Source organism: Phacochoerus africanus, chromosome 2, assembly GCF_016906955.1.
Source record: "Phacochoerus africanus isolate WHEZ1 chromosome 2, ROS_Pafr_v1, whole genome shotgun sequence".
Taxonomy (NCBI): domain Eukaryota; kingdom Metazoa; phylum Chordata; class Mammalia; order Artiodactyla; family Suidae; genus Phacochoerus; species Phacochoerus africanus.
In genome coordinates this window covers 141,225,866-141,244,758 of record NC_062545.1, presented here as the reverse complement: position 1 = coordinate 141,244,758, position 18,893 = coordinate 141,225,866, and positions in this window count along the sequence as shown.

The window sequence follows — 18,893 nt, the reverse complement described above, 5'->3', positions numbered from 1 at the left end:
TGGGGAAAAAAGGGCCTGATATAGGCTAGTCCAGCAGGAGACACACTCATCTTCAGAGACACAAGCCATGATGATAACAAAGATGCCATTGACTTATCTTTATTGGACAAAATCTTGAGCAACTGACCAGTTTCTTTCAGGAAGGAAAATAAAGGGGCAAACTGGAAACCTAGAGTATTTTTTTTAATTGGATAAATTTGACATGTAACATCATAAAAATTTAAGGTAATTTGGTTGCTGTAATATTTATCACATTACATATTTGTAGTGCATTATCATTGTCTATATTAAATACACTGTACATTAGATCTCTATGGCTCATTTAGTACTTGTCATAAGTTTACACTTGTCAATCCATTTTTTTTATTTTGGCTGTACCTACATGTGAAAATTCCAGGGCCAGGGATTAACCATGCCACAGCATTGACAATTGACAGTTCCTTAACTGCTAGGCCACCAAGGAACTTTGTACCCATCAATGTTATCCTCCCACTCCCCTTCCCCTGGTAATCACTGTTTTACTCTCTATTGGATATTTTTTGTTTGTTTTGGTTTTTTGTTTTGTTTGGTTTTGTTTAGGTTTGACTATTTTAGATTCCATGTACTAGTAATATCACATAGTGTTTGTCTTTCTCTGTCTGATTTATTTCACTGAGCGTAATGCCTTCAAGTTCCATCCATGTCAAAAAATGGCAGAACATCCTCCTTTCCTGTGGCTGAACAATAGCCCATTGTGTACACACACACACACACACACACACACACACGCACGCACACACATGCCTTTTTTATCCTTTCTTCCAGTGATGAGCATCTGGGTCATTTCAAAATCTTGGCTATTAAGTAGTTACAATTTGACTACTTTCAATTACTTTTGAAAACCTAAAGTAACTTGAAGGAATCTATGGGCTGCCAATTAGCCTCACTTGAGGGATTGCTTTTTTTAAAAAAGTCAAGAATAATGTGCTACTTGCAAATAAAGCATTTGTAAGAACCCCTCTCTGATATAGATGTCAGAGGGCAGATGGAGTGATGAGGAAGGGACAAGAGGAAGACAGTTTTGAACTTGAATTTGGGCATCTTAAATCCACCATCTCAACGGGCTTTTGACTCTATGAAGATAAAACCGTTAGCTAAAAGTGTTTCGATATTGATTTTTTTAGAGAAGAAAGTATTTTCTTATCTAAAGGAAAATATAGATTAAACATAGATAAGAAAATACTTTGTTACAATGAAATACTGTGTTAATTCCATCACAGTATTTCATTTCATGATTGTTTTCCCATGAAGAAGTTTTAAAAGTTCCCTTTTCTCTGCTGTTTTTACTTTACGGATGCTTAGCCCCCTGGCAGATTTGCCCCACACACCTCCCTGCTTCCCACCAGGAGCCAGACTGAGGTTCTCTGCTCTAGGTTACAAAGAGAAGCCTCTGATTGGTCCAGCCAGTGTTCCATGCCCACTCCAGACCTGGTCACCTGTGGCCAGTGGGGAGAGGTGCAATGATTTTCCCAATGAATCGTGGAGGCTAGGCCAGAATCAATAAATACAAGGGAAACCCACAAGAGTTTAGAATGGGACCCCTGTCGTGGGCAGATGAAAAACAGCCACCTGTTAGTGCCTCAGTTGCTTCCCACAAATTCCAAATTGTTGCAGTTCAGTTACAGCGACTTCTCCAAAATGGAAGCCCATCATAGATGTGTGCGTCAGCATGGTGACGTCCCCAAAGAATGAAGATGCACACTAGAATCCAAGAAAAGATCCTCTGTGAGCCAAGAGAGGTGACTAGGAATCAGTGGTCCCGGGTCCTCTGTTCTGCAGGGCTAGACGGGCATAGTCAGAGCTGTGAGTGGCCAGGCACCTCCCTGAGGATAGAAGTTGCGGCAGGAAGGCTCTCCTGACGTTGGTCCACTCGATCTGACGTCCTCATCAGCCCTAACGTAACAGGCCCACATGTATGATGCCTGGGGCCCTCATCAGCTCCTGCCCCAGCTCTCAGTAGACAGTGGACTCTTTCGGGCATTAATGACGGCTTCTCTCCTCTGGGCTCCTGCTAGGTCCCAGCACCCTGCCAGGGCCTTTCTGAGCATGACCTATCCTTGGGAAACCCTGCCAGTGCATTTTCTTACATGCTCTGTGCCCTGACTTCCTCTTCTGTAAAATGGAGTTGTTAAGAGGTCCACCTCACAGGACTCCTGTGAGAACATAAGCCTTTAGAGCAAGTTCCTGGCCTTGAGGGTGAAGTGGAGCATCTGTAATTGTTGTCAGTTCTCAGGAGCTGGGACTGGTGCTCAAGCCCGCCTGGCTCCCCACTCGTGAGACTGCCACCCACTACTCTGTCTTAGGTCAGGGTAATCCACAGAGGGGCTGGGTCCCTGGGGATTCTGGGTTCCTCCAAGGAAGACTTCTGCCTGCAGCAGGGGAGGCCTCCACACCCTGGGCCAGCCTCCGATGGGCTGGGTGGGTCATTCTGGCAGCCCCAGGGAAGGCAGGACTTGTGGAGGCGGCCATTGGGCAGGGCAGCTGCTGGCTATCCCTGGAGGGCAGTGCTGTAATGCACTTGGCTGGGTAGCCCAGGCTGAAATGCTGACCTAATGCCTCCCTCCATATGGACTTGTCTGGGCCATAACAACCACCACCAGCAATAAAGCAGAAGAGATTAGAAAAGGGTTAAGGCCCATAGGGCACATTCCAGGCCTCTGGGAGGTGGAGGACTGTTCACTCTGGTAGGTGAGGCTGGGCTGGGGCTCTTGGGGAAGCAGAGTGGATATTTGCAAAGGCAGAAAGACACCAAAAGGTCCTTTTAAATCCTCAGGCTGGCAGGGGAGTGCACTGGCTCCTGTCCTGGGGACATAGCTGTCCCTGCAGGTCCCTGAGGACACTGAGGATATCCCTCTCCTCCCTTAGCCCCCAGATTCCTGCAGACCTTTCCCTGTAGGGAAATCTAAGCAGCACCACCTCCACTGGGGAGGGAGGCTCAGGAAGTGTCATGCACAAGGGCCGCCCTCCACTGTCACTCGCCTTCAAGGTGGCTCTAATTATCCTCATTTTATAGAAAACTGATGATCAGAGAGGCCCGATGAGCTGGTCCACATGTACCCAGGGTTCAAATGCAGGTCAAGTGAAGCCTGAGGCTCTATCAGAATTCCAGAGATCCCTCCACTGAGAGGCCAATCTCCTCTGCACCTCAAATTCAGAGGAGAGACAGGGAGATGGGGAGAGGCTGGGCATTGGACCGTTCAGCCTGGGTCGGGCCTGGACCGTTCAGGGTGGTGGGCAGCAGCCAGGAACCCACCCCTGTCTCCTCCAAGTCTGCAGAACTGGTGGGCTGTGGTGTGTTCTGAGCCCTCACTGCTCCAAAGGGCGACTCATTTCCTTCCAGGCTGCCCAACGAGCTCCCTCATCCCTAACCAGCTCAGGTGGCTCCGATGTGGAAGAACAGAGCCACACAGGCCATGTAACAAAAGGGCCTTTGGTGCCCATAATGCCTGATGCCCAGGGCTGGGGCTGAAGCCAGACAAGCCTGGCCTTTCTCCCCCAAGGCCAAGGGCACTTCCCCTCCTGACTCTGCATCCACTGCCTTCTCCACTCTTTAGTCAAGAGTTAAATGGGGGAAACACAGGTGAGTGAAGCAGGGAATACAGGAGGTGGGGGAGGAGGGGGGAGGCTGAGGGAGGGGGAGGGAGAGAGTGAAAAGCCAGAAGTCAGTCCCTCTGCTTTCTGGTTTTCTGGTCCCTCTTCTCACCAGCTGGGAGACTTGGGCCAAAATGCTCAGCCCCTCTGAGACCTCACTCTCCTCATCTGTAAAAAGGGGTGACAGGCCTCCCATCAGCGATGCAGACACCTATTCCCACCCTCATCCTTAGGGCAGGTAGGACCAGGCTCTCCCTTAGGCAGGGGCAACGGTGGTTTTGGCCTCAGTGGCCTTTAGCTTTCAAATGGGCATTTCTCATGTCTCTAGGAGGGAGCAGCCTGGGGCAGCAGGCCTTCCTACCTGTAGCATCCTCCCCAGCCTCATTCCCTGCCTGGGGCAGTGCCTCCCCATCTGCAGATGGGCAGTGAGGCCCTGGGATACTGAAGCCCTGCCCAGTGCTTCACCCCTGGTCATTTTCAGGAGGGAGAAGTGGGGGTACAATCTGGGCTGGTATCTGTGACCTCCTTGCCTAGTCTGCTTTGTGCCACACAGGCTCATGAGGGCTCATGTGGGCACCAGGCCAGGGTCTCCTGGGCCAAGAACACCCAGACTTCCCTTGATCCTCTTAATTTCCTAATCCTCCCAATTCGCAGATATCAGCTGGGCTCCCTTGAAATCTCCATGGCAGTCTCACCCTGGGAGTCTGCCTTTGTCTCACTTTTCCTTTCCCTGTTTCCCTCTGTGCCTTTGTGTCACCATCCCTACCCACCCTGTTCCTGCTCACACTCCTGTCCCCTCCCCCACCCAGCCTCATGTCTCACGGGGACAGCTGCGAAGAATTAGGAACTCGGAACTCGACAGTGAGTATCCGTCCCGAGTGGCGCAGGATGATTTATGTCTCCGTGGGAGATCAGGCAGGTTTTCTTAATTATTTCACCCAACAGCACATGTCCTGGAGCTCCTGGGGGCTTTCTCTCCTTTCAAAGTCTTGACTCTCACCTGAGTTGGACAGTTTGTTCTTATTTTTAGAAGAGATTGAGGGCCTCCAGAGCCAGTCACCGTCCTCGTCCCCCCACAGCCCCCTTCTTGGGGAGAGCTTCCCCCCCTTCCCCCACCACCCACCCCCGCCATTCCCACCCCCCCTCCCCCACCTGATCCCACTCCAGGGCACTGAGAAGAGAGAATCTGAGAACCTCAGCCTGGGAACTGGCCTCCGCACCGGCGCCCTGCCCCCTCCCTTAACCCATATCCTCCCCCTTCCACTGCAGGATGCCAGTCCTCCCAAGCTGCCCCTGATCCCCCAGGTGAAGGGACCCTTTAGGAAGCTCAGGGACTACCCTCCCGGGATGGACTCTATTACGCCAATAACAGTGGTTGTAACCCAGCCTTCACACGTGCCTTCCCATTTAAGCCACCTGCCCTGCATGTTGCCTTCATACTGACCTGGGCTGCCACTGTCACCCATGAGAAGCTGCCTGCCCTCACTGAGCATCTGCTTTCTTTGTACAAGAGGGTAACAAAGGTGCCCGCCTCATGGGATCATTCCCACAGCTAGAATAATTCACCCAGACCTGCGCAGGGTCCGAGCACCAGGTTAAACCCTTAAACTCTCCATGTGGCTTACCTCCTTCTTCCTCTCAAGGACCAGGGGAGGAAGTATTTGTTTGTCCACCTATGGGTAGAGAGATTGAGGCTTAGAGCTGCGGTATTGTACTCCTAGGGCCTCAGAGTCACTGAGCAAAGTCATGTAGTGGAACCTGACCCCCCAACAGGGCAGTTTTTCCTTATTCTACACACAGGAAGCCCCTGATGTCTTCCATTTCCACCATGGGGTTATTTTCCACCCCAGTGGCTGTGTGCCTGCTGGGGCTCCCATAACACACTGAGGAATGAGCCTGGATGCCCTGGCAGTTTTGCTCATGGTTAAAGTAGGGGGCGCTCACATTTCAGTTCTTTCTGCCTTGCAAAAGGCAATGGAAAAAATAACCCTCCCTACCCCCCAGCAACGCGTGTTCACAGCTTGTATTGAGAGCTGCCAGGGAGGCATTGGGGGGACCTGGGCAGTGGGTGGGGAGTAGGCTGTTGGCCTCTCAGAATCCATTCTTTCTCACTTCAAGCTCCTTGCACTGCAAGGTCCAGAGGGCCTTGGAGTCTGAGGCTGGGTGAGCACAGGACCACAGGGATTGGCAATGTATCCTACACACAGTGTGGGGGTGATATATGTTGGTAGAAGTGCAGAAGAGCAAGGCCAGGGGCCTTGCAAAGAAGAATGAGATGCTCTCAACCAACAAACTCTTGACTGGAGGTCACAGGTAAGTGGAAGAGCTCCATGGTATGTTATGGAACAGCCTCAGGAAAACTTCATTATTTATAGTGCCAAAAGGAGGATGGAGAAAGAAAAGCCTGGCCAGCGGTGCTAAATTAGCCAGAACCTAAAAGCTTCACATACTAGAAACATGAGTCGAACTGTCTTAAGCAAAAAATGAAATACATGGAGGAACATAATTTAAAGTTAAAGGCGTAGCTTCAGGCATAGCTGGATCCAGGGGCTCTAATGAGGCCATCAAGGAGCTATCACTCTCTCACTCAGCTTTCTTTGACTTGGCTTCACTCTCAGGCAGATTCCTCCAAGGAACAGCTGTCTTGCAGCTCCAGGGCTACATCATTGGCTGCAAAAAGTCTTGAGGCTGCTTCTTATTGGTCTGAATTTGTTTGTGCGTTCATCCCTGAGCCAATCCTGATGGTCATTGGGTACACTGTGGTCACTGTTTTGGCCTTGGTCACATCCTTCCTCTGAGTGGAGGCAGCTGTGCCAGATCACAGAACCACATGATGGAATATAGTGATGGTGGGGTTGGTGTCCTGAGGAAAAGTGGGGAGCTATTATCTGGAAGGGGAATATGAACAGGGTTAAGTCCGCTTAGGACGCTTTATCCCCTGTGCCTCCATTTTCTCATAAGCTCCACATCTAAGTCCCCATAACCCAATGAACTTGGCAATGGCTGAACACTTACCCCTGGGTCAGGTGTGAGCCATGGGGAGTTAGGGCAGTGAAAAGACTTGAGTTTTCCAGACCCCTTACCTTCAATTCAAGTTCAATGAATGAGACAGAAAACACACAGAGATAAAGACTAAGGCCCTGCCACGGGCTGCAGGGGGCCATGCCTGTCTCCTGGCCCCTTCCTGCACTTTGATCTTGCTGCCTTTACCCACCTGCTGGCTGTTGGCTCTTCCTTCTTGCCCAGGGCCTTCAGCCAGGCTGGCTTCTCTGCCTGGAGGCTCTTCCACCTCAGCTGCAGGCCTGGTCACGCACTTTCGGAGTGCCCTATGCTGCTCCTTACACTGCTCCTGGCTTGGGGATGCAGCCTTGGGACTGAAAAGTTGAGTAGGAGAAAATTGCTTCTCTGTCCACCTGCCAGCACAGAAGCCATCCTCCTCAGGGAGGCAGTGGGAAGGGTCTGCCCACAGAAGCAGTGGAGAAGCAGGAGAAGACACTATCCTTCTTATCTGACCTTCTTTGCCCAGCAGTGTTTCCTCTTTTCACACTCCACCTCGAGGCTGAGGCTGACTTTCTGGGGAACGAGGACCCAGAATGCCTAGGAGGGAAAGACCCCACTATGCTCCCCAAGACACACAAAAAGCAATAGCTTTTCTCTTTTTTTGGTCTATTTATGGCCACACCCATGGCATAGGGGTTAAATCAGAGTTGCTGCTGCTGGCCTGCACCACAGCCACAACAATGCAGGATCCAAGCTGCCTCTATAACCTGCTCCATAGCTCACATCAATGCTGGATCCTTAACCCACTGAGTGAGGCCAGGGATTGAACCAGTGAACCATATGGATACTAGTCACATTTATTACCACTGAGCTGTGATGGGAACTCCCACAGCAGTAGCTTTAAGAGAGCAAAGTGGGAGTTCCCCTTCATGGCTCAGAGGTAAAAACCCAACCAGTTTCCATGAGGATGAAGTTCAAACCCTGGCCCCACTCAGTGGGTTAAGGACCCAGTGTTGCCATGAGCTGTGGTGTAGATTTGCAGACATGGCTTTGATCTGGCATTGCTGTGGCTGTGGTGTAGGCCAGCAGCTGCAGCTCTGATTTGACCTCTAGCCTGAGAACTTCCACATGCCACAGTGCAGCCTTAAAAACTGGAACAGAAGGAAGGGGTGTGGAATGGCATTGCAAAGAGTTCCTGCTGGCTGAGAGGCCTCAGGAATGTCCCTGGATTGTGGGATGTCTCCCCACTCTCCACTGGACAGGAATAGACACCTCCATGGATTGAGGGGTACCAGCTCAGGGGCACTGGCTCCCACCTTCCATATGGAATGCTGGGAGTGACAGCCCCCCCTCAGTGGCCTGGTTGGTGTGAGAGACCTGTCTGGTGGCTATATGAAGAGACTTAGTGCTGGAGGGTGGTGGAAGTGGCACCAGAGCAGCCCAGGATCATGCACAACTTTCCTGGGACTCCCAGGAGGGGCATGGAGGAGGCTATAAGGTCAGAGGCAAGGACATGGGCCTAGTCCTTTGGAGGGGTGGTTGGAGGCCCAGCCCCAGAGCTTATAGTTCAGAGAGGGTGTGCAGAGGGAAGCTGGCATGCCGCTCAGAGGACGCCACCCCATGTCAGCATGATACAGAAGCCGCCCACAAAATTAGACTTCCCCAGGGAGAGGGAGCAAGGAGAGTCTCCAGAACCCATGGTATGGGTCAACATTCACAAGGCAAGGATTCCACCCACCAGGGCCTCCATTCTGTCCCCCTGCCTTGTCTGATTACTGTTGCTCTAGAGTAAGCTTTGATATCGGCCTCCTACTTCATTCTTCTCTGTCCAGACTCTTTCCTAGAGTCCTTCCCTTTCCACATGAATTTTAGAACTGACTTTTCCATGTCTGTGAAAGCCTTGCTGATATTTTGAGAGGAATGGCATTGACACTGTCACCAGTTAGGGTAGAATTGACATTTTTATTCTGCCGAGCCTTCCAATCCATGAATGCAGGCTGTTTCTCCACTTATCTAGGTCTTCTTCGATTTCTTTGATCAGTATTTTGTAATTTTCATCATACAGATCTTTATTTTTTTTAAGCTGAAAAAAAGACATATGCGGAGTTTCCTGGGTGATTGTCCCTTCTTTGTGCCTTTTCTTGCTCTCTTGCTGAAATTAGCACCCCCAGGAAATCTCATTGAGCCCCCAGTCAATGCTGTTCTGGCCAGGCTGTCACCGTGCATGGACTTAAATACCTCTGGGTGCTGCTCATCTCTGACTGGGCCCACCAGAGGGTTCTGACAAATCACAGTTTTCTGCACTCGATGGCCTGGTTCTAACCTGCTAGAAAGAACCACAGTTTTAATCCCTGACCATTTCCCTGCTTTGTAATTCTTCTCTCTCTTCCCTAAGCATCAGCTCAGGGCACTCTGCTGGGTATCACCCTGCCCTGCCCAGCACTTACCCTGCCTCAGCCCCTAGTACTGTCCGTGTGTTTGCCTGCCTCTCCCTCCCTCTCTCTCTCTCTCTCTCTCTCTCTCTCACACACACACACACACACACACACACTCACTCACTCACACCTTCCTCTCTTCTTCCTTCATCTGATTACCCCTCAGTCCTTTCTCTCCCTCCTAGCCTGTTCTGCATCCCTAGCTACCTGCTCACAGGGGACCCCTGAGATTAGACTTACAGCCAGCTGGAGACAAAGCACCTTGTTACTGCCCTATGTGTCCCCCAGTGGGCCCTGGGATGAATGGGAACAGACCCCAACTGCTCCTCTCTTTCAGGCTCCTGTGACAAATGTTGGGGTAAGCGAGACATGTTCCACATGTCATGGTCTAAACCTGGGTCTCAGTTTGTCTTTGAGGCTGTGTAAATGATGCTGCATGGATCAGATTTGGCTGAAGTTCTGGACCCTGTGCATGACACCACTGCCTGCGTCCAGTAGCTGGTAACCCAGGAGCAACTTTTGGGCCTCTCCACCCTGGCTGTGAGATCTTAGACAAAGCACTTGTCTTTCTGAGTGTTGCTTCCTCACAAAACAGAGTGCTCATCCCTACCTCCCACGGAGTGGGTGTCCATCATGGAGACCAGACCCAGTGTCCAGCACCAGCCTGGGATGTGGTGGTGGTGGCTGTGACCATGACCAGCACTAGCATTTTGCAGGGATGCCACCCAGCCATGCCCCCTATCCCACCCCACGGGGCTCCCTGAAGATCTGGCTGTGCTTCCCTCCTCTGATAAAAACAGCACCTTGCAGGTCTCCAAAGTGCTGACTCCTTTAGTCCCTTATCCCCAGGCCTTTGATGGGGGAAGAGTGATGGGAAGAGTGACAGGGGGATGGTTCAGGGCACCCACCTTCTTGTGCTGCTGCCTTGCAACCCCCATGCCCATCCATACTTCCTGTCCTCAGAGACCTACACCAAGCTGGACTGTTCCATGAAGGCTGTGGAGCTGGGGGGGAGGGGGGGCTCAGCCTCAGCCCAGGAAGGGGATCAGCTGATCACCAGCAGGGTTCTGGAGCTAACCTGTCCAACATGGGGGCCACTGACCACAGAAGGTCACCTAACCCTTGAAATGTGGCTGATCTGGATTAGGATGTGCTGAAAGAGTAAAAATTCACACTGGATTTCAAAGACAATGCAAAAAAAAAAACTAGAATAAAATATCTCATTAATTATTTTTATATTGATATGATAAATTCTAATAATTTAGACATATTGGGTTATGTAAATTCTGTTATTAAAATTAATTTTATCTGTTTCTTTTTACTTTTAAAAATGTGGCTACTAGAAAATTTGAAATATGTGGCTGGCATTGTGACTCATATGGTATTTGTGTCAGAGAGCATTTCCCCAGGCATTATGGCCAGTATGACATGGCTTGCTTCGGGGGCATGGTCCTGGTAGCCAGGGCCTGCCTCCTCCGTTGGTCTTCATGTCTTAGCTCCCTCTGCCCTGGCACCCATAGGACAAAACCCAGAATGATGAAAAGACTTCTGGATCCCACACATCTTGGGATTCTCACCACCAGAACCAACTACCTAGTACCTCAAGCACACTAATCAAGTGCAATAACAATTTTGTTTAACTGGGAAGGAAGTACCCCCTATTCAAGATACCATACTGATGTCCTCCAGAAAACTGGCACACTAATCAAGTGCAGTAACAATTTTGTTTAACTGGGAAGGAAGTACCCCCTATTCAAGATACCATACTGATGTCCTCCAGAAAACTGGCATAGGAAACACACAAATCTGTGCTGTCCGCCATGTGGATGGTAACCCTTGGCTAGAGCATCCTTGGGCAGTGTGTAGGCTTCTCAACTGTATGTGCAGCCCTGCTAGTATCTGTCTGCTCAATATATATTAGTGGGAGGAATTTATGAGAAAGAGAGAGAGTAAGCCCCCCACCCTCTCATCGTGAAGTTTCAGGCAGAGGCTCCATCTTGTTTACAACAATTAACACTGAAAAGTCCTGGTACACCTGAGGATTATGGCTTTGGCCTCATGGTTATCTGTGTGAAAACCATATCAGCTAGAGCCATGGCCCCAACATTGATCCAGGAGGTTCACAGAGCCATAGGCAGCAGGTAAACTCCAGCCGATGACCCAAGACCCAGCCTAAGAATGTGAAGAATAGCTCTGAAGAATATTCTGTGAAGAATAGCTCCCCGCCCTCCGAGCTGTTGATGTCACAGAGGTCCCCAGGAAAGGGGCACTTGGACTGTGACCTGGCGTTTTTACCACCTTGGACGGGGGACTATTGCTTTATGGAGGGATGGGTGCTGTCACAGACTGGTAGAAGCTCCTGGCATCCTTTCATCAAGGAGTGTTGACACACATCTGCTAAAAATCATTTAAGTTTATCATCTTGACTGACTCATCGGGCAGCAGGCACAAAACGGTGGGAGGATGAGGTAAGCAGAGAGGGCTGGGAGTGTGGCCTCATGGCTTCCAAAATCTTCTCTGTTTTCACCTCCAAACGCCCTATTTGCTCCCAGCCAGTTTTGTTGATTGGTTATATATGTACATAAATATTTATTCACTCATGTCAAGGTTAGTTCTAATCCTCTACTGCATCCGTTTCTCACAATTGTTAAGAATAGACTTTTACTTATGTTTTGTTAATGCCTATCATTTATGACTTCCCCCCACCTCTACATCGAGTTGTTACATGAAAATTCATTTGCGGTCCCCAGAAAAATGCAAAGGAAAAAAGTTGTCTTTGTTTTAACTTTTATTTAAAAAAATTTTTTTTTCCTCAAATCTGAGTTGGATCCATTCTGGGGAGCAATAGGAAGTGAGTTAGGGGCCAAGCCAAAAGAAAAAAAAAAACAAAACAATTTATAGCCCAGTTTTCCAGAACTCCTTGTGGTTCCTTTAACCAAGTGGTTGTTTTGCGGACAGTTAGGTTATTTTGTAAAGTAAACAATTTTTTTCTTTTCTTTTTAGCCACTTAATGTGGTATCATGAAAGGAAGATCAACTTCTTAATGAAAAAAAGCTGAGATGGGAGAGGGAGTTGAGCCGGTCAGGAGCACTTCCAGGCTTACATAAGTAACATTCCTGCTGCATAAATATCTTGGCAAGTCCCAAGACTGAATCCCCATCCCACACTGCTGGCCTGAACCAAACACTGTATAATATTAAAAAAAATCCTGTTGATGGTAACATTTTTCTGTCCAGAAACAAGTCATTAGTTTGGACAAAGGCATCCAAATGCATCTGCTTAGTTCCCCAAAGTTCTAGTGGAAAATATTATCTAGAGAAAAAGTAAGTGAGGGATGAGAGTAGAGGATTTCAGTTTCTTAAGAGTGAAATACAGATTAAAAAAAAAAAACAGTTATAATCTCATGCAGTTCCTCTCAGCACCAAATTGCAAACCCCAAACCAAATTAAGCCGTATTCATTTGGCAAATGCCAACCAAAGAGTTAAAAAAAGTCATTTTTAATGAATTATTTATTCTATTGGAGATTTTAACCATGATATCGAAACCTTTATATTTTAGTCTAACTCTTAAATTGACATGAAATGGAAATGTGCAATTGGTGACTTGGGGATCCCAGCTCTCCTGTGAGTTAGCTATTTGCCCTTCTTCTGTGTTAATGGTGTTTTTGTTTCTTGGTTTCTGCCATGCAAAATTTTCTTTTATTCATGTGCTGTCACATTTCTTAGACTTTCCATTATTGCTTTTGGATTTCAACTCATAGTTTAGGGGAATTTTCCCTGCAGCATGTATTTTCAGGAATTCATCCATTTTTTTCCTATTTGTATATGATTTATTCCATTATTATTCTGTCCTATTAAATATTCTATTTAATCTCTGAGCTATTTGGAATATATCTTAGTAATACTGGGTAAGAGATTGATTCAGTTTTCTCTTTTTTCAATGGCTACGCAGTTTCCCAATACCATTTATTTAAGCAGTTGATCTGTTGAGATATCTCCTTTAGTATATACTAAATTTCTGTAAGGAACTGAGCCCATGTAGTCATACAAATTTTTGTTCCTAAGGAAAGAAAAGCCTTAGAGAACACTATGTGTCTCACAACATACTATCAACAACATTCTAATTCCAAGTTTTAATGTAAATTGTGAGGAAGAACTATTTCTTCTAAGTGTTTGAAGCATGAAAACAAAGTCATATACCAATAAAATCAATATCCATAGTTCCTGAGCTACAAAGAATATTTGAATTTCTTTCCTCAACTCCTACAGTTCATAACTCACTGGAAGTGGCTCCTTTTCTATTCAAAAAGTCTGAAGAGACCAATCATCCCAAAAGTAATATAGAAAGTAATTACAATTCCCCACTAGTACTCCAAAAGAACATCAAGTTCAAATGGTTTGTCAGAGGAATTCTAGCAAAACTTTAAAAATCTTATAAACCCAGTTCTATACAGCAGAAAGAGAGGGAAATCTTAAATAAATCTAAATAAATCAATTATTTATTTAGCCAAGAATATTTCCAATTTGAGGAATTCTCATGTGGTGAAGAGGATTAAGGATCCAGCATTGTCACTGCTATGGCTAAGGTTCCTGCGGTGGTGCAGTTTTCATCCCTCACTCAAAAATGTCAACAAGACCCAGGTATGGCCAAAAAAAATTGCCAATTTTTAAATCTGACAAAGATTTCATAAAAAATAAAACTACAGAACAATCTCCCTTATTAATATTGATATGAAAATATTTTTTAAAAATGTAGGCAAATAGAGCCCAACAACATATTAAAGATAAGACATTGTGAGCAAACTGTTTATTCTAGGAATTCCAATGTGATTCAGTGTAGGAAGTCCAGAAATACGATTCATTATGTTAATAGAGCTAAGGATAAAAATCGTTTGATAGTCTCCTTATGATGAAGAAAAGACATCTGAGAAATGCAGCACTCATTCATGCCAAACATACTTTCCCATTGAAGTCAGAACTAAGACAAAGATGACCATGATCACCACTACAGTGTGAAGTTGTGTTGGAAGTATTATGCAAAGCAATAAAACAAGAAAATAATTAGAAGCAGAAGAATTTGAAAAGAAACAGCATAAAAAGATTTCCTTTTGTGGATGATATGATAATGTATTGGGATAACCCAAAACAATCAATGGAAAAACTAACACAAGCAATAAAAGAATTCAGTAAAGTAGCAGTTTGTAAAATTAATAAGCAAGAGCAATGGCCTACATATTTGTAAATACAAGTCATCTGGAAGAGACAATGAATAAGATCTCATTCATGATAGGGAGAAAAAGAAGACAGTGTGTACAAACTTAAAGAGAAATGTCCCACCCTATTCAAGGAAAATATAAAAGTTTTATGAAAGAAGCAAAAGCAAACTTTAAGAAAGGAAGAGATATACCAGGATCATAGATAGGAAGACTGAACATCAGCAAGATACCAATTCACTCTAAGATAATTTATGAATTTAACATGACCTCAGTTTTTTTTTCTGGGGCTAGATAAGTTGATTCTGAAATTCACCAAGAATAAACAAGCAGAAATAGCCAGGATATTTATATGCTATCAGATTTACTAGACTTTTCCTTGTTGCTTTTGGATTTCAAGTCATAGTTTAGGGAAGTTTCCCCTGGTCCCTGAATTTTCAGGGATTCATCCATTTTTTTCTAATTTTTTTATGATTTATTCCATTATTATTCCATCTTATCAAGTATTCTATCTAATCTCTGAGCTTTTTGGAATATATCTTAGTATCTTTGAAAAGCAATGAAGAAAAACTAGCCTTTCCATATATTAAGACATTTCAAAGACTTTATCTTTTAAAAAAAACAGTGTAGAATTAGTGTATGGATATGCAGACTAAGAGAATAGAACTGGAAATCCCAAAATGGGCTTGATTCCTTATAAAAATTTAGTATATACTAAAAGAGGCATCTCAAAAGATAGACCTTTTAAATGAATGATATTGGGACAAGGGCATAGCCATAGGGAAAAAGAAAACTGACTCTGTCTCTCACCTGGTATACTTACATTCCAAATAGCTCGAAGATTAAATAGAACATTTGAGAAGATGTAATAACAATGGAATAAATCATATAAAATTAGAAAAAATGGATGAATCCCTGAAAATTCAGGGACCAGGAAAAACTTCCCTCAACTATGACTTGAAATCCAAAAGGAAAAGTCTAATAAATCAGATAGCATATAAATAAGAGACAACTTTTGCATGGCAAAAACAAACAAAAACATCATTAATAAAAAAGAATAGCAAAAGACAAACTATGAAAAAGAGATTCTGAAAAGAGAGAAGAAAAAGGTCAACAACCTTATAGAAAAATAGGCAACAGGTAGATAAGAAAAGAAATGCAAATGGCCCTCACACACATGTACAATGCTCAACCTTCTTCATAATAAGAGAAATGTAAATGAAAATTATTCTGAGTATCATTTCTTACCTATTAGGGGACAAAAACCCAAAAGTTTGATGAAAAATTCATTATTAGGGGGAGTAAAAATAGTGCTACAACCCTAGGGAAAGACAATTGAAAATATTGGCAGAATTACATGTTTGACCAGAAATCTTTCCTCTAGAAATCTATCCTAAATATATATTGCCAAAATATGAAAAAATATGCAATATATATATAGGGTATTCATATATATGTGAATATAAGATATATGTAGGAATATATATATATTCCTTTCCCTATATATGAATATTGTAATGTATATGAATATAGGATATTCATAGTAAAAGACAAGAAACAACTCAGTGTCTATACATGGGATTGTATAAAGTAAGTATATAAACTAGAGTAGTTCCATTCAATAGAGTATTAGGCAGATATTAAGAGATGTGATAAATGTATCTATATATTTCTAATCCGCAAAATACATTACTACATGAAGAAAAAATATTGAAGAATGTCTTTTAAAAACTAGAAGATATATATATATATAATGTTTATATGTATATAAAACAGGCCACTGGGAGTTCCTGTCATGGCTCAGTGGTTAACAAGACCAACTAGCATCCATGAGAACTTGGGTTAGATCTGTGGCCTCACTCAGTGTGTTAAGGATCCAGCATTGCCATGAGCTGTGGTGTAGGTTGCAGATGTGGCTTGGATTCTGCACTGCTGTGGCTGTGGCATAGGATGGCAGCTACAGCTCTGATTCAACCCATAGCCTGGGAACCTCCAGATGCTGCGGGTGCAGCCTTAAAAAAAAAAAAGACAAAAAATAAAATAAAATAAAACAGGGAGCTCCTGTCATGGCGCAGTGGAAATGAATCCGAACGATGAGGTTGCAGGTTCGATCCCTGGCCTTGCTCAGTGAGTTAAGGATCTGGCACTGCCATAAGCTGTGGTGTAGGCCACAGACCCAGCTCCGATCTGGTGTTGCTGTGGCTCTGGCATAGGCCGGTGGCTACAGTTCCCATTAGACCCCTAGCCTGGGGAACCTCCATATGTGCCAGAGTTGCGGCCCTAAAAAGACAATAAATAAATAAATAAATAAATAAACAGGTCTCTAATATATAATATAATATATATTATATTATATTATATTATATTATATATTAGAGAAGGAAGAAATGTGGTAGAAGGGACAGGGATATAAACTAGACTTCTCTGAATTCACCATATTTTTGAGATTTGACTTTATAGATGAGTAAATGTTTTATATGAAAGTAAAATGAAATAAAAGGAATATCTAAAACGTAATTCATAAAAAATAGAAAAGCAAAATGGAATACATATATCCCATTTTGTGTATATATATGAAGCAAATAAGTAATTATACTAACATTGGTAGGAATTAATTCTTTTTTTTTTTTGGTCTTTTTGCCTTTTCTAGGGCCACTCCTGCAGCATATGGAGGTTCCCAGGCTAGGGGCCTAATCAGAGCTGTAGCCATCGGTCTACACCAGAGCCACAGCAACAAGGGATCTGAGCCACATCTGTGACCTACACCCCAGCTCACAGCAATGCCGGATCCTTAAACCACTGAGCAAGGCCAGGGATCAAACCTGCAACCTCCTGGTTCCTAGTCAGATTTGTTAACCACTGTGACGGGAACTCCAGTAGGAATTCATTCTTAATGTAGAACCTTTGTGATTTTAAATTCAAATTTGAAAAATCAGTATAAACTCATGATGTATTTTCTTTAAAAAAAAAAAAAGGGAATTTTCTAGCTCTTATTCAAAAGCAAAGGCCTAGAAACAATAACCAACCAAGAAGAAATGAACACCATTAATGTTCAGATTTTGGTCTCTAAATTCCATTTTCTACCAAAGGAACCAAGTTCCTTGCAAAAAGTGACTGAGTCCTGGTCTGATGCAGGAAATAAGTGAGAAGAACCTGAAACATCTTGTCAAGTCTGGGAACATGAATGTGATCATGAACTACTAGGGTTGGGTCAAAAGGACTCAGGAGCCAAACTAAGATTCCCACTAACCGAAGATAATACAAATCGGGCATCAAGAAGAATATTGATTATGATTGGTTGAAGCATATCAAACATGTTTGATACATGAGTTCATAGTGATAAGCAAACAAATGAAGACAACCCCCAAACTTATTTTACCTTTGCAGGCAAATAGAATGCCAATTCATTATTCTGAAACTGGTAAACAAAGAGAAAGAATCAAGAATTCATATTGTGTGTCCTATATGAGCTATACCTCAGACTAACCAATGTACTGATGAAAGGAAGTTTCTCTTTGTAGAAGCATTCCAGCCAATAAAAGAAAAAGAAAGAATAGAAAGAGATTGCCATTTTTCAAACTCTGCTGATCGTTAAACAATTAGGTGAAAAGCTGATAGGGAAATTAATAATGGATGAATCAAGCTAACAACATCTGAAACCACTGCTTAATTTTAAAAGCCTAGAAAAAGAGAACCAGACAGTATGTGTACCTTGATGTAAGTACACAACACCACCTGTGAAGTATTCTTGCCAAAAGAAAAAAAAAAGCCAATCTGTTTATAATCAAGTCATCAGATCCACCATTTTACAAGAAAGACTACAGATGGAAGAGCAAGCTAAATGACACCATGGGGATGCAATCAGTAAAATTTCAAATGTGACAAACAGGATGAATAACTTAGATCTTTAACAGAAAAATTAGAGGAGGGGGAAAATTCATAGATTAAAAGAGGCTTGGGAGACCCATCAACCAATACAATCTGTGGATTTTATTTGGATCCTGATTCAAACAAAGCAACTATAAAAAGGAATTATGAGAGAGTGGAAGAAGTAGGAACACTGATAATATTAAGGCTGTATTGTTAACATTTTAAATTTGATAATAGTGGTGTGGTTATTTGCTTCTTTTTTTTTAAAAAAAAATACACTATCTTTTAGATATATGTGCTGAAGTATTTACAGATAAAAGACCTGATGTCTGGGATTTGTTTCAAAAGAATTCTTTTGGGGAAAGGAAGGAGAGATGAAACAAGATTGACAATGAGCTGATGATTGTTGAGGCTCAATGATAGATGTTCATTATACTTTGTATGTATATTTACGTATGTTCAAAGTTTTCCTAACAAAATAAAGTTGTTCTTGATATTTTAGCAGCCCCCAGCTGTCTTGTAGAAAGCCACAGAATCCCCATCTGTTAATAGCACTAGTTACGGCGTATAGAAAGCACTCAGACATCTGGTCACTTGCCCTCCATTCTCTATGCCAGACCCTCAAGGTGAGGACATCCAGAAATAGAAGGAGCATCTATGTGGTTCACATACAAGTGGGGATGATATTGTTGAGGAGGGGGACTTAAATAGCTAAAGCCCTAGCTAAAATGGGGCATATAATTTA